The following is a 17,860-nucleotide window of genomic DNA, read 5'->3' on the forward strand; positions in this document are numbered from 1 at the left end:
TTTTTTTACTTAAATCCACACATGGTACTTGGTGTTTAAAAATGTTCATTCAAATACTTAAGCCTATATGAAGCACAACATAATGTCTTTGTTCCCGTGTAGGAATTATTAAAGCACTAAATAACGTAAGTACTCTAAAAAGCTCTCTTCTTATCTGAAATCATGTGAGGTACTTGGGATCATTAACATCCCAAATTTTACCTTTGAAAAATTAAAGGCAGGATATTATAAACAGAGGGTCTGCCTATTTAAGACTTCACTAGCCCATGGCTTATCATTTGTATTTTTTGGTTGTATAGTTGTATAGTTTGCTTTTAAGGTACTGTTGAATCATCAAAAATACTCATAAGAGGGCTTCTCTGGTGGTGCAGTGGTTAGGAGTCCACCTGCCAATGCAGGGAACACGGGTTCAAGCCCTGGTCCGGGAAGATCCCACATGCCGCGGAGCAGCTGAGCCCGCGCACCACAACTACTGAGCCTGTGCTCTGGAGCCTGTGAGCCACAACTACTGAGCCCGTGTGCCACAACTACTGAAGCCCATGTGCCTGAGGCCTGTGCTCTGCAACGAGAGGAGCTGCCGCAATAAGAAGCCCATACACTGCAATAAAGAGTAGCCCCCACTTGCCGCAACTAGAGAAAAGCCCTCGCGCAGCAACGAAGACCCAACGCAGCCAAAAACAAACAAACAAATAAATAATTTTTTTTTTTTTTGGTGGTACGCGGGCCTCTCACCGTCGTGGCCTCTCCCATTGCGGAGCGCAGGCTCCGGCCGCACAGGCTCAGCGGCCACGGCTCACGGGCCCAGCCGCTCCGCGGCACGTGGGATCTTCCCGGACCGGGGCACGAACCCGCGTCGCCTGCATCGGCAGGCGGACCCTCAACCACTGCGCCACCAGGGAAGCCCTAAATAAATAATTTTTTAAAATACTCATAAGAGTTGAAAGAGTCAACATGTCTGGAAGAATTAATTCAGTAGTATCAAAATCTAAAATTACCTCTCCAGGCTGCAACAATGCGCCAAAATAATATTTCATCAAGCTAAATATAAAATCTATACTTATTCTTAAAAAAACCCTCACAAACTAAAAAAACAAAAACAAAAACCATACTCTTCCAAGCAAAGGATGATTATGATGGAGAAAGAGAAGTAATGTTTTAAAACTACCACCATATAAGAAAGAATAGGGGGTTTTAGTTGACTACAAGTTGGTATGAGTCAGCAGGATGATGTTAATGTGGCTACCAAAAAAATGCAGGTTCTATTAATAGAAATGTAATGTCGGCACAAAAACAGAAATGTAGATCAATGGAACAGGATAAAAGTCCAGAAATAAACTCACACACCCATGGTCAACTAATCTACAACAAAGGAAGCAAGATATAAAATGGAGAAAAGACAGTCTTTTCAATAAGTGGTACTGGGAAAACTGTATGGCTACATGTAAAAGAATGAAATTAGAACACTCTCTAACACCATACACAGAAATAAACTCAAAATGGATGAAAGACTAAATGTAAGGCCAGACACCATAAAACTCTTAGAGGAAAACATAGGCAGAACACTCTTTGACATAAATCACAGTAATATCATTTTTGATCCACCTCCTAGAGTAATGAAAATAAAAACAAAAACAAATGGGACCTAATTAAACTTAAAAGCTTCTGCACAGAAAAGAAAACCATAAACAAAATGAAAAGACAATCCACAGAATGAGTTGAAATGGAGAAAATATTAGCAAATGAAGCGACTGACAGGGGATTAATCTCCAAAATATATAAACAACTCATGCAGCTCTATGTCAAAAAAACCCAAACAACTCAATCAAATAATGGGCAGAAGATCTAAATAGACGTTTCTCCAAAGAAGACATACAGATGGCCAAAAAGTACATGAAAAGATGCTCAACATCACTAATTATCAGAGAAATGCAAATCAAAACTACAATGAGGTAACACTTCAAACCAGTCAGAATGGCCATCATCAAAAAGTCTACAAACAATACATACTGGAGAGGGTATGGAGAAAAGGGAACCCTCCTACTCTGTTGGTGGAAATGTAAACAGATACAACCACTATGGAGAACAGTATGGAAGTTCCTTAAAAACCTAAAAATAGAGCTACTATATGATCCAGCAATCCCACTCCTGGGCATATATCCAGAGAAAACCATAATTCGAAAAGATACATGCATCCCAATGTTCACTGCAGCACTGTTTAAAATAGCCAGGACAAGGAAGCAACCTAAATGTCCATCAACAGATGAATGGGTAAAGAAGATGTGGTACATATATACAATGGAATATTACTCAGCCATAAAAAAGAATGAAATAATGCCATTTGCAGCAACATGGATGGACCTAGAGATTGTCATACTGAGTTAAGTAAGTCAGAGAAAGGCAAATTTCATATGATATCCCTTATATGTGGAATCTTTAAAAAGAAAGGGTACAAGTGAACTTATTTACAAAACAGAAGTAGAGTCACAGATGTAGAAAACAAACTTATGGTTACCGGGGGTAAAGGGGGGACAGAAAATTTGGGAGATTGGGACTGACATATACACACTACTATATATAAAAAAGATGACTCATAAGAACCTACTGTATAGCACAGGGAACTCTACTCAATACTCTGTAATGGCCTATATGGGAAAATAATCTAAAAAAAGATGGATATACGTATACTTATAACTGACTCACTTTGCTGTACACATGAAACTAACACAACATTGTAAATCAACTATACTCCAGTAAAAAACTTTTTTTAAAATAGAAATGTAGTGTCCTCAGGAGAGAAATGTTACTCCTTCCTTTGTATGGGGCCGACCATATCTGCAGATATCACTTTTGAGTGTCATACTTCACAATGGTTATCGATTGTCATAACCAGAGAAATCTCACAAGTATATTAAAGTATCTAAAACTCATGTCAGAAAAAATTCATAAACTAGAAGGTAAATCTGAGAAAAATAAATCCAAGTCTGCCTCCTGGGAAACCCAACCGGTGACACCATTTTCCTCATTCTCTCTTATGCAGTAGAGAAAATAGCCCTTCTCCTAAGGTTAATTTCTCTAGGAATTTTACCATCATCTCATCTCGGGATCCATACTGTAGTAGTATCCCCCCAGCCCTCCCTGTCCTACCTTGTTGGCAACCTTTCCCTTGGATTCATCCAATAAGCACTGAAATGTGTATAAATCTCCAGCTAGTGTTCTAGACTATCCTCCCCACAGCTAAGCTTCTCAAAAGATTTGTCTATACCCCACTCTCGGTTCCTAACTCCAGCTCACTCCTCAACCTACTCACTATCACTTCCCCATTGCTACAGCCCATAAGTCTCACTTTTCATCTTACTTGATAAAAGTGAGCAATAGTTGAGTTTACTCATCATGCCCTCCTACTTGAAATTTTTTCCATTTTCAGCAACACTACACATTCTTGGTTTTCCTCCTTCTCAGTAGTTACTACTGGTTCATTCTTCTTACTAGGCTTTTGAAATGTTTACGTTTTATCAGTGGCATGCTGATAATCAGCTGGGAGGCAGGAAGAGACCTAAAACTTGAAGTTTTTGCCAATTTCTGTGGTGTACATACTTCCACCATTGCCTATTTCAAGTTACCAACATGACATCATGCAGAGGAAATTGGCTCATGGAGCAGTACAGACCAGCTCCAGCCCCCCACTAACACTGTACCTACCATCCATGGGTAATCTCAACCTTGTCCACTGTGTCAGTGACCCATACATAATCCAGACCAATATGTTTCACAGGCACCTCAAACTTCTAGCTGGTCTGAACTAATGACCTTCCCCCCAAATCTTGGCCTCCTCCAATATGCACCAACTTAGTGAATGTGCCATAATCCATCCAGTGATATAAGCCAGCATTTTAGGGGTCATCCTTGACATCTCATTCCTTCTCCCTGTTCAATCCATCACAAAGTCCAGTCAATTTTACCACCTAAATTTTGCTCAGATCTTCACAGCCATCATCTTAGTCCAAGATACCATAAATTCATCATCTTAGTCCAAGATACCATAAATTCTTTTTTTTTAATTGGAAAAAAAAGGTGGTAAAAGTCACAAGAGTAAAGTAAATGGGAAAAAAAGACTAAAAAAATTACAGTGAGTTTAATGGTCTTTCCCTAGTTGGATGTATTTCCATTGAAAACATACAGATAGTTTGGAATCTTAATCTGTAAATGATCCCTTTCAGTTGCCCTCTTAGAAAAAGCACACATAAGTTTTAAGAGGTCTTGATCTGCTAATATCAAGAAATGAACAGAGCAGCTTATGGATCATCTGCAACCTAACAAGTGAAACCTGGGACACAGAAGATGAGAGAAAACGGATAAAGATTTCCAAAGGAGGAGATAATGAAAGGTCTGGGATTTTAAGCCCTATGGCCCAAGTCTATGTATGAGACTAGCACAGGAACCCACCACTCTGAGATGTCTTCAGCTAAGTGTGTGAGCACCTTCCTTTAAGCAAGCTCTTACTAGAAAACTGTAGAGATTCTGCTGTGATATCCTACTGTCCCTCCTCTTTGACATAGTTAACTTCTGCCCTTATTCCAGAGCTCAGTTCAAACATTACTTCCTTTCTTGACTTTTCAGACCATATCCCAACCCCCAATTATTTGATGTCATAGAACACTCTTCTTCTCCTGCTTAGGATTTATCATAATTCATCCCAACCCAAATGAAGTGGTAAACTATATGAGACTCAGCTACAGGAGATCTTGGACAAATCATTTAACTTCTCTTGTCCAGGAGATCTTGGCCTCATTTTTCCCAACTATAAAACTGAAACTTTGAATTAAAGCCCTACCTTTTCTACATAGCTCTGATTTCTGTGATTCCAAGTAAAGGTTATTCCATGAGGTACTATAATGTAGATATTAAGAAAGTGGGCTGTGGAGTCATACTTGGTTCCAATACCCCCTCTTCTACTTACTAGCTGTGATATCTTGAGCAATTATTTAATCTCTCAATTCCAGGTGAAAACTTGAGTGATCATGGAACTTTACTTGAAGGTTTCTTATCAGCACTTAGTGCAGGGCCAGGCACATGGTATGTGCTCAGTAAATCTATCATTGTTATGAGTGCTACTGCCACTATAATATGTAGGCTCTAGAGCAGTGCTACCCAAAAGAAATGTAACAGAAGCCACCTATATAATTTTAAACTTTCTAGTAGCCTCATTAAGAAAAGTAAAAATAAATAGGTGAAATCAATTTAAATAATTTATTTTATTTACCTAATATAAAGAAAACATAAATTCTATATGTATTCCATATAAAATATTAATAAGATATTGTAAGATTATTTTATTAATCCTTCAAAATCCTGTGCATATTCTACTCTTGTAGCACAGCTCAATTCATACTATCTGCATTTCAAGTGCTCAGTATCCATATGTGGCCAGTGGCTAACAATGCAGCCTTGGAGAGGTCTTGCAGCTCTTCCCCTTTTCCCCCAGATTGTTTAATCTGAACTATTCCTGCTTCCTCAACCAGTTATTCATCCATTGGGTACTATTTTAAATACTAAAAGTAATAGTTTAATTTCATGTTTCATTCAATATAATGGAAAATTCCCTTATGAGACTGAGTAAAGGAACAAACTACCAAGGGAGACTGTTAAATCTCCTGTATATAACATTAAAATTGCATACTTTATATATTATGATGTAAGTATGATGTCCTGAAAGAAAATAAATTAGAAACCATATGCATTCTCTTTCCAATCACTTTTTTAATGCCCCACATCAAAATTTTAAAACTTACAGGTTGATCTTCTGCCTTGAACACAGCCAGGCAGAAAAAATCAGAGTAGACATTCTCATGATAATCAATTAAACTAAAACAAACTTTGTCTTAATTATGCCTAATCTTCAGGTATTTGACGTAGCTCAATCCAATAAGGATGTATTTGCACTAAATTAAAACGAAACTTGTCTTTCCCGAAGGTGGCACTGTAAAAAAGAAAAAGTAATTAATTCACTAAATTCTTCAGGAAATACACAACTATCTTATTAGGTTAAAAAAAAAGGCAACAGGGACTTCCCTGGTGGCACAGTGGTTGAGCCTCTACGCTCCCAATGCAGGGGGCCCGGGTTCGATCCCTGGTCAGGGAACTAGATCCCACATGCATGCCACAACTAAGTTCACATGCTGCAACTGGGGAACCCACATGCCACAATTAAGGAGCCTGCCTGCCTCAGCTAAGACCTGGTGCAACCAAATAATAAATAAATTAATTAAATACTGAAAAAAAAAAGGCAACATACTATGCATCCTGGTGCCTTTGATTTCTTTTTTGTTTAAATGTAGGTATTTGTTTTTGGCTGTTTTAGGTCTTCGTTACAACGCGCGGGCTTTCTCTAGTTGCGGCGAACGGGAGCTACACTTCATTGTGGTGCGTGGGCTTCTCACTGTAGTGACTTCATTTTGTTGCAGAGCACGGGTTCTAGGCACGTGGGCTTCAGTAGTTGTGGCGCGCAGGCTCTACAGCACAAGCTCAGTAGTTGTGGTACGTGGGCTTAGCTGCTCCACAGCATGTGGGGTCTTTCCAGACCGGGGTTCGAACCCGTGTCCCCTGAATTGGCAGGCGGATTCTCAACCATTGTGCCACCAGGGAAGTCCCTGCCTTGCATTTCTTAATTGTCATTTTCTTTTCACTTTGATTCCTCAAATTTGTTGTCTATTGTAGCTGCACCCATTACCTTTTTGAGTAAGTTTTTAGATTAAGACTTGTTTTCTTGAAAAAAGCTAATAGCTAAAATTTATTGAATGCTATGTTCAGCCACTGTACTACAAACTTCAGCAGTGGACTAAAGAAAGGAGCTATTTTAAAAGAATATTTAACTCCCACAACTCCAAATTACTTGGTTTTGCTAGGGAATTGAAGCGTTTATAAACTTGTTTCTCTGCTTTTTTTTTTTCCCCTGGGACAATATGTAAGGAGTCAAGGTATGATGTTTGCCTTTATTAACTGGAGACTTGACTAAATACGAGCCTTTATTTTGTTACCTGCTACCAAACAAAAACAAAGATCTCATCAAGGATGTTTTCTGTTTCCTGTTAATAAACACCAACCAACTCACACCAGAATCAGACCTAATTTAGCAAGGTACAAGCCATCTAAATTATTGTGTCATCAAATGTAGGAAGTTGTGATTCAAACAACCTAACTGTTTACAGTTACCTTACTGCTCAAGAAGCTGGTAAAATTTACAACCATCCTCAAAGTTGGAGAGCATAATTTGATGACATGAATTGGCTATGTGCCATTCTTAATTTTTCTTGAGATTTCACAGCTTTATCTCCTAGATATTTAGTTTTTAAAATACCCAGAAAACTTGAATTGTATCACTATGGTGGAAAACTTGCCCGTCAGCTGCAGCACAAGAGGGTCAGATAATCACACTTAAATGAAACACTTCCAACTATGCTTATCCAATAAATAAATATACCTGTGTAAATACAGAAGCATTTAGTTAACATTTCATACAGTTCAAATTAGCAAGTGGGTCATAATTTCAACACAACTGTGTTTACATTTCAGTAATATTATACACAAGGACCTGATTTACTAGAGTAAGGCAGCAAGGAAAAGCTTAAATTATTCTTCATGGGAATAAGAAACACACAGTAGCATACCAGCAATATTTACAGAGTCACATGGCTGGCAATTCCTTCAGGGGCTTATGAAGATTAACATAGTGACTAGTATGCAGGACTAGTGCTTACTAATTAGATGTCATCATTATGTTCAAATCGTGTTCCATAGACAGCACACACTACAGGTTAAACAGAGAAATGAGATCATTTCTGCTCTCTGAAAGCTCTCAGACTAAAAGAGGAGACATGGACAATAATAATTCTAATATTGACAGACTGTGAGAGTGACATAGGAAAATACAAGGTGTTGTGGGATATTCTTTTTATATAAATAAATATATAGTCATTTATAAGCTTCCTCTTCTTAAGGTTAAATAATTTCAATTCCTATTTCTCAATGCTTTGTTTATCATCTTCTTCTGAATCCTCAAGTTTCAATATTTATCTTAGATTATAGAACTCAAAACTGTACCATTATAAAGGCCTGAAAAGCTGAATTTTGGAAGAAATGCCTTACTTCCCTTAATTTCCTAGCATTTTGTATACTTTTGAGATAATTGTAGAAATGTGCATGTCCCATGCAGATTTGTTAAATATCAAGCCACAGGGTGTTGGTTAAATAAATTATTCCACATCTATATAATGAAGTGAAGTCATTAAAATATTTCAGAAATAAAAATCATAAAAGAATCATCACTACTACCACAATGTTCATTGCAGCTCTATTTACAATAGCCAGGACATGGAAGCAACCTAAGTGTCCATCGACAGATGAATGGATAAAGAAGATGTGGCACATATATACAATGGAATATTACTTAGCCATAAAAAGAAACGAAACTGAGTTATTTGTAGTGAGGTGGATGGACCTAGAGTCTGTCATACAGAGTGAAGTAAGTCAGAAAGAGAAAAACAAATACCGTATGCTAACACACATATATGGAATCATTAAAAAAAAAAAAGGGTTCTGAAGAACCTAGGGGCAGGACAGGAATAAAGATGCAGACATAGCAGGGGCTTCCCTGGTGGCGCAGTGGTTAAGAATCCGCCTGCCAATGCAGGGGACACGGGTTCGATCCCTGGTCTGGGAAGATACCACATGCTGCAAAGCAGCTAAGCCCGTGCACCACAGTTCCTGAGCCTGAGCTCTAGAGCCCACGAGCCACTACTGAAGCCCGTATGCCTAGGGCCCATGTTCTGCAACAAGAGAAGGCACCGCAATGAGAAGCCCGCACATGGCTATGAAGAGTAGCCCCTGCTTGCTCGCCACAACTAGAGAAAGCCCACACGCAGCAATGAAGACCCAAGGCAGCCAAAAATAAATTTTAAAAAAAGAAGCTAGTCACAAAAAAGTACATATGATCTCACTTATATGAAATGTCCAGATTATGAAAACTATAAAGACAGAAAATAAATTAGTCGTTACCCAGGGCTGGAGGATTGGGGAGGAAAATGAGAAGTAACAGCTAACAGGTACAGTACTTCTTATAGAAGGGACTTTTAAAATTAGGTTGTGGGGATGGTGGCAAAACCCTTGAATATACTAAAAAACATTAAGCTGTACATTTCAAATCAGTGAATTATATAGTATGTGAAATATATCTCGATAATTCTGTTTAAAAAAAAAGAACATCCTTGTTGGTGATGTGGATGATGAGGGCAAGAGGGGGGTGACAACCTAAACTAAACAGACCCAGCCCTGTGTATTCAGGTCTCTTCCCAGAAAAGGGGCAATCATGATGAGTTTGGAAGCATCCCAAGAGGGATTTTCTACATTAGGAATTTCCATTATAAACAAATAAATGAAAGACAAATCTTGAAGCCTTGAGAGTTAGGCATGATCTTATACAAGTGCTCAAAGCTATCATTATCCCTCACAGAACATGGTATTTGTATTTGCTTTAAACTATGGCATGGCTTAGAAACTGAATGTTCCACATCCTATACCTAAAAGCAATTTCTAATTATTACTTGACTGCCCATATAAATCTTAAGTAAATCTGTGGTATTTCTTTTCCCTTACATCAGTACAATATGAATAAATGTAAATAGTTGTCATGTCTGATTTACCTTGTGTTTTGTTAAGCAGCTAAAAGTAAATATTGAAAACAGTTGTTAGTTATTCAAGTTTGAACAGGTGTTTGCCTAAAGGAAGGCTATACATCTTTAAGTGTAGGAATGATTGAATCAAAGCAAATTATTACTACCCTAACTATGCTGATTTCCTTACATTTAATGGTACTCAACTCTAGCAGCCCTATTTCATGTAAGTTTTCATTACAAACAGTCTCAGATCAATTTTGGATGTACGTGGCAATAAAATATAAACAACTAGATGAAAATAGTATGTAGAACCTCAATAAATTAGTGAATTAAACTTCACTCCAGACAGAGAGAGGTACCGGATGAAGATGGCATTCTTTCATATGAAAATGGAATTTCTCAGAAAAAGATCTGTTAGGTACTTGGGATGGCAAGAAAAACTCTGTTAACCCAATGAATTAGAAAAATATGTAGAACTTTTTTTTTTTTTTTTTTTTTTTCGGTACGCGGGCCTCTCACTGTTGTGGCCTCTCCTGTGGTGGAGCACAGGCTCCGGACGCGCAGGCTCAGCGGCCATGGCTCACAGGCCCAGCCGCTTCGCGGCATATGGGATTCTCCCGGACCGGGGCACGAACCCGTGTCCCCTGTACTGGCAGGCGGACTCTCAACCACTGCGCCACCAGGGAAGCCCTGTAGAACTTTTAAATAGCATTTTTAACAGGCTAGTGGTCACATTATAAGGATGCATTTTTAGGCTTGGGCAGAGTTGCAGGACACTGAGATGTGCATGAAATGCTCTCTTCTCAAATCAACGCATCTTTTTCCAACGGGAAATTTTTGCACAGCATCAGGACAAAGATGCCTCCAGGACCCTGGCAACTTTCTTTCTTATAACTCAGTCTGAGGTATCTTGAGGCAGGGAATTCCACTGGGAAGCAAGAACTAGATTTATTTCCCTGTTTCTTGATTTCCTCCCCACAATTGCCTAGAAGGGTTAAGAAACTGTCGTGAATGTCTTCAGCACTCATTAATAAAGCTGCTCTCTAGCTTCCTCCATTTGACAAATGGGCTCCAGAATTCAGCCGTGAGCAAGGGCACCATTTTTGTTCTCCAGATAACCCATGCCCACACTTTTGACATCTAACTTATGCCTATATTTTTACTTCTTGGGTGATTTTCTCCAGTTGGAAGCAAGAGAGAGATACAGCAGCAGGGAAAGTCAGAGAGCTTCCAGTGAGAAGAATTTCACACATGTTGCTGGCTTTGATACATAGGGGTCCAAATGCAAGGACCAGAGTGACATCTCTAGGAGCAAAGACAAGTCCTTGGCTTGCAGCAAGCCAGGAAATGGAAACCTCCGTCCTGCAATCATAAGGAACTGGATTCTTCCAACAGTCAGACTGAGTTTGGAAATGGAGTCCTCCTAGAGCCTCTAAATAAGAACCCGGCCAACACCTTGATTTCCTAGAAATCCAGAGCAGAGAACCCAGCTTAACCATCTCTGACCTACAGAATTGTTAGATAATAAATTTGTGTTGTTTTAAGCGTTAAGTTTATAGTAATTTGTTATAGCAGTGATAGAAAACTAATACAAACAGATAACTATAGTGTTCATCATGTAATAGGTACCGTGTCAAGCATTTGAGATGCATCACCTCAATCAATCACACAACTTCTATTGTTGCAGTTTCAAAACTGAGGAATGCAGCCCGCTCGCAGACTCAGGTCACCCAGCTGGCCCATCCCAGCAGGGCCAGGATAGCAACCGTCCATCTCTATGTGACTCCAGAACACTTGACCATTTCTATATAATGGTCAATTGTTGCTATTCAATAATAATATGTAGGGACTTCCCTGGTGATGCAGTGACCAAGAATCCACCTTCCAGACTCCCCTGGTGGCACAGTGGTTAAGAATCTACCTGCCAATGCAGGGAACACGGGTTCGAGCCCTGGTCCGGGAAGATCCTACATGCTGCGGAGCAACTAAGCCTGTGCACCACAACTACTGAGCCTGCGCTCTAGAGCCCGCAAGCCACAACTACTGAAGCCTGTGCGCCTAGAGCCTGTGCTCTGCAACAAAGAGAAGCCACCGCAATGAGAAGCCCACGCACTGCAACGAAGAGTAGCCCTGCTCGCTGCAACTAGAGAAAGCCCAAGCACAGCAACGAAGACCCAATGCAGCCAAAAATAAATAAATAATAAACAAATAAATAAATTTATTTTAAAAATAATAATATGTCTAGAGGATCCAAGTTTTAAATACACACAAACATACTTATGCACTCACATATGTATATACATTAAAAATTTCTGAAAGGAAATACACCAAAATATTCAGAATAGTATCTTTAGTTGTTAGGATTACCACTTGTTACTTCATTGTATTTACAATGAGTATATTTTCCTTGCATAAAATTTTTATTTCCATTTTTTTAGTTAAAAGATGAAGATGAAATTTATTAAGGAGAAGCCAACCAGAGTACCAATCACTTCCTTCGTCTTATTCCCAGAGGCTCGCACACTCAAAGACTCTCATCACATACCCAGGCCTCAGGCTCCAGCTGCAGCACCACTCTGAGTGCTTCCTTCCCTTTCAGGCTCCCAGGTCCCCAAGGGAGGCCGAGAACTATCCTGGGCCCTCTCTCAGGATGGAAGCCCACCTCAGTCCCTGCTGGGGAGGCCAAGCTCTGGTGTCAGGGTCTGAGGGACACATTCCTCCTGTCTTTTCTCTTTAGGCTTCTCTATATTACCGAGACCAACTAAACCTCTGTGGCAGATACTGTTAGATAGGGTAAGAGCTTTTCCCAGTTCCCTTCTCTCTAGCCTACCTCTCATTATAGTGGCTAGAAGAGTGAGAAACTAGATTCCCAGCCTCCCTTGTAAGTAGGGGTAACTGTGTGGCTCAGGTCTGATTATGAGACTTGAGTGAAAGTCCACCTGGGGGTTTTCTGGCAGAGTTTTTGTCTTCCCTTTCAATCTGTGAAACCTTGTACTCTTTATTTTTATCTTGATGCACACATGATGTCTGGAGCTACAGCAATAACCTTATGGTCATGAAACATTGAGCATGAGGACAAACTGCTAACAAGTTAGGGGGACATAAAGCAGAAAGATAAAGTCTGGTTCATTGATAGCATCATTAGCAGCTGAAACAAATGTTATCAACTCCTGTCTCAATTTATTATGTGTTGAAAAGAAACTCTTATCTTAAAAATCGAGTAAACTCCATTCCTATCTCAACTGCCTGGCACAAACTTCATAGTACTGGTGCTCTTTTCTGTGAGATGCAAAGATCAGAAAGAGAGAACAAGGGAGAGGGGAGAAGGAAGAACTAATTTGGGGAAACCTGTTTGTGAGTGTTTTCAACATATAGGTGGCTTCAAGTCCCTAATTTTGTCATGTCCCATAAATCCCTATGCTGAAACCAAGACATCATGCTTATCACTTATGACACAGATTTCAGCCCACAGCGTCTACTTCAAGGAGGACACAGTAAGATTAACAGATTCAGTCATGTGACCTACAGGATCACGCAGATGACTCTTGCTCCAAATAATTTTTTTAATGAATAACTAATAAAATGGAATGCCACAACTTATCCCTGTGGCATACTAAGGGCCACCTGGAGCAGTTTGTCTACTCCAAGTGCCAGCACTAAGAGGATACATTGTCTGGAGACTTTAACAAAACAATAAAAAAAACTAACTACAGTCTTTTATGTAGGATGGGCAATTCTAAATATCTGGGATAAAATGTTCCTATCTGAAGAAATCTTTTGTTGGCTGGTCTAAGTTCTAAATTCTGTGGTCATCGTTGAATTTTAATACTATAGGTGGAAGCTTCAAATTAACACACTTTCATTTCCTATCCTCTTATAAACATTGACAGTTAATTGGGAAAATCTCCATCATACAGTTCAAAAAACAGGGACTCAATTACATGTCTTCGAGAGAGAGAGTTCCTAATGTTTTGAGCTCTGTGAGCTTGCTTTAGTCAAAGCTCATGTCACTCATCCCTGTGGTATTGCATTTTCTTGCATTTAAACAGGAGATTAAAATTGAACATTGCTGGCACAGTGAACTAAACAAAGAAATGTAACTTGAGTTGTTTCAATTCTCTCATTTTAAGTGTACTGTTGGAATTTTCACGTGTATGTAAATTTTTAAATAGTGACAACCAGTGTAGAGGGGGCGGAGTCAAGATGGCCTTGTGAGAAGACAATGAGTTAGCTTCTCCCCACAACTAGGGCACCTGCTAGCCACTGGTACAGGACCCTGACGCCCAAGGAGATGGGAGAAACCCCCAAGTGAACCGGTAGGATGTGGGGGGACAGAGAGGGGAGGAGAAGTGGAGCCCAGACAGGCTCGGTGCACCTGAGGCCGGGGAGATCAGGAGAGGTAGGTGGGAGGGGCCCTCCAGGAGGAGCAGGAGAGGAGCAGAGGGCAATTGCCTGGCCCAGTTGGCCTGGGGAGCGTGCTGAGCTCCCAGGTCAGTACCCCGACTCCAAAGCCCCCTCCAGGCTGGGTGGGTCCTGGGGGCATAGGAGGGAGATGGGGGTAGATCAGGAGAGGCAGGTGGGATGGGCCCTCCAGGAGGAGCGGGAGAAGAGCAGGAGGCGTTTGCCCTGCTCACTTGAGCCCATGAAGCCTGCTGGGCTCCCAGGTGAGGTCCCCCACCCTCTGAGACCAGGGGTGGGGGGCATGCCTGGGCTCCTTCTGTTCCTTGAGCCTAAGCCCCACCACCCGCAGCCCCCAGGGTCTTTTCCAGCCCTGTGGATCCTAAACATAGGCCCTGCCCACTGCCCAAACCTTGCCCTTGCTTAGGCCCCACCCACCACAGCCAAAGCCTTTTGCCCCTTTTTTTTTTCTCTCTCTCTTTTCCCTCCTCCTCTTTATTACTATTATGGTACTATTGTGCCTCTGGTTGTTGATTCATCTATATTTTAATTTTTATATTCTTATCTAACATATCTGTTAGTTTCCTAGTCTAATTTTATTTTTTACTTTGTTATTGTTCTCTCTCTCTCTCTCTTTTTATTACCACCCCATGTGGTTTGCGGGATCTTGGTTCATGAGCCAGGGGTAGGGCTGAAGCTCCTGTAGTGGGAGCTCCATGTCGGAACCACTGGACTAACAGAGAACATCAGATCCCAGGGAATATTCATCAGAATGAGGTCTCACAGAGGTCCTCATCTCAGCACCAAGTCCCAGCTCTACCCAACAGCCTACAAACTCCAGTGTTGGAAGCCTCAGGCCAAACAACCAGTAAAACAGGAACACAATCTCACTGATTTAAAAAAAAAAAAAATGAGATGGCAAAAAAATATGTCACAGATGAAGGAACAAGGTAAAAACCTAGAAGACCAAATAAATGAAGAGGAAATAGGCAATCTACCTGAAAAAGAATTCAGAGTAATGATAGTAAATATGATCCAGAATCTCGGAAACAGAATGGAGGCAAGGATTGAGAAAATACAAGAAATGTTTAACAAAGATCTAAAAGAACTAAATAAAAAACAAACAGAGATGAAAAACACAATAACTGAAATGAAAAATACACTAGAAGGAATCAATAATAGAATAACTGAGGCAGAAGAACGAATAAGTGAGCTGAAAGACAAAATGGTGGGAATAACTGCAGAGGAGCAGAATAAAGAAAAAGAATGAAAAGAATTGAAGACAATATCAGAGACCTCTGGGACAACAATAAATGCACCAACATTCAAATTATAGGGGTCCCAGAAGAAGAAGAGAAAAAGAAACGGTCTGAGAAAATATTTGAAGAGATTATATTATAATATAGATATTATAATATCTATAATATTATAGATATTACATATCTATAATAACCTTGAAGATAAATGGATTAAACGTCCCAACACAGACTGGCTGAATGGATACAAAAACAAGACCCATATATATGTTGTCTACAAGAGACCCACTTCAGACCTAGGGACATATACAACTGAAGGTGAAGGGATGGAAAACGATATTCCATGCAAATGGAAATCAAAAGAAAGCTGGAGTAGCAATACTCATATCAGATAAAATAGACTTTAAAATAAAGACTGTTACAAGAGTATATACTATACTCTCCCCCACTGGAATGCACACTTCATGACAGCAAGGACTTGGTTTTGTTCATGACTATCTCCCAAACACCTTGAACAGTGCCTGGTCCTATTTGAAATGAAGGAATTATTGGGATAATTTCAGGCTAACATGTCTTCTTGAGCTAGGCTAGCTCACATAGCTGAATATAGGCTCAAAGAATCGTGGAGAAAATCGCTAAGATTTGGTTTAAAGTTGCTCTCACTGAGGTTTCCTACTAAATCAGCAACAAGCGGTACAAAGAATTTGTACCATGTAAGGAATGTAAAGACATAAATCAGTGGGCACAGCTCCCTTCATTGCTAGTATAAGCACTCAGTCATTGGGTGGTTAGCTTCCCAAAGAAGTGAGGAAAACACCAGGTCAAAGAAGCTCTGGTTTGTGGGCTCATTCAGCATGGGGAAGGCCGTAAAACCACCTACTACCACACACAGAAGTCTTGACAGCTCTTGTAATTTTTAAAATCCAGGCATAAGACAAATAGAAAAATATATAGAGATAATTTTTTAAGTTTTCTGTCATTGAAGCTAATGCATTATGAAGATACTAACTGAGGAGTGGGGAGGAAAAGAACTTTTAACAAGCTGATTGTTTCTTGAAACAAGGGGTTTTGGTTTTGTTTTCTGTTTCTTCTGATACTGAACTGTAGTAACTTTATATTTATGCTGATGAAAAGAATTCTGTGGGCTTCCTTGGTGGCAAAGTGGTTAGGAATCCGCCTGCCAATGCAGGGGACGCGGGTTCGAGCCCTGGTCCGGGAGGATCCCACATGACGTGAAGCGGCTAAGCCCGTGCGCCACGGCTAGCGAGCCTGTGCTCTGGAGTCCGTGAGCCACAACTGCTGAGGCCCACGTGCCTAGAGCCCGTGCTCCTTGAGAAGAGAAGCCACCGCAATGAGAAACCCACGCACCACAACTAAGAGTAGCACCCACTCGCCACAACTAGAGAGGGCCTGTGCGCAGCAATGAAGACACAACACAGCCAAAAGTAAAAATAAATAAATGTAAAAAAAAAAAAGGAATTCTGAACCATCCGGTGTATTTTTTTTTTTTTTTTGGCACGAACCCGTGTCCCCTGCATCGGCAGGCAGACTCTCAACCACTGCGCCACCAGGGAAGCCCCAGCCAGTGTATTTTTTAAGAATCCATTTGTTAGACAAAGTATGAGGAAATGTGCTCTATTTTATCACTTTCTTGTTTGTTTTCAAAATGGCCATTTAAATACAGATAACAGTTACAAAGGACAAACTGGAGAAGCAGGTTCAGCCAGCCTGCCCAGCTCACCTGTTACCTGATCTCTCCATTCAGATGGCATTCGGGTGGCAGAACCAGCAATGTGTTGTAACAGGGTTGGACACTTGCCCATGCTGAGCCCCCAAACGCAAGAAGCAACCCTCTTGTTGAGAACTGTGGAGGTTAGGACAATCACGACTTGACATACTCTGCTAACAAAATTTCACAGAGTAGAAAAAGGAAGCCCACGCAAAAGGGGATAAAGAAAAGGCAAAGCGAAGGCATCATATAACACCTAAGTTTTTCTTAGAAGATGAAGCCAAGAAATATAAAACATAATGTGTACCCCAGTTTTATCCATGGAATTCAAATATAGTTTTACTTTTACCAACGTTTCCACACTTGGTTTCTGCCCCCCAAAAATATGAACACCCTAAAATATGCACGTTCTTTTTCATGTGGGATGTACCATTTTCTTAAAACAATGTGTTTCTTACTAAGTTTGCTTTTTCCGTGGTTATTCTGTCTAGACAAATAAAACTATACATAATTAATATAAACATTTATCATAAATCTTACAAAATTATGTAAATGATCATTACAAACAAATGTGTTTAGCACCTATTTTGTCAATAACCCATCGACTATGAGAATCTTCACTTTCCTCTGTTTTATTGCCTGCCCTAAGACAAGGGTTTAGGAATTCCTAACCCTAACCTCTCCTAATTTTTTATTCTGGCAGCTAAAATGAAAGATTCCAATAGTAACAAACTTAAGTGATCAGGGGAAGTGAGTGATGTATTGAAACGTTCACCCAGAGACCTGGCCTCTGGACCTACAGTCTTTAA

Source organism: Kogia breviceps, chromosome 4 (genome assembly GCF_026419965.1).
Source record: "Kogia breviceps isolate mKogBre1 chromosome 4, mKogBre1 haplotype 1, whole genome shotgun sequence".
Classification (NCBI taxonomy): domain Eukaryota; kingdom Metazoa; phylum Chordata; class Mammalia; order Artiodactyla; family Physeteridae; genus Kogia; species Kogia breviceps.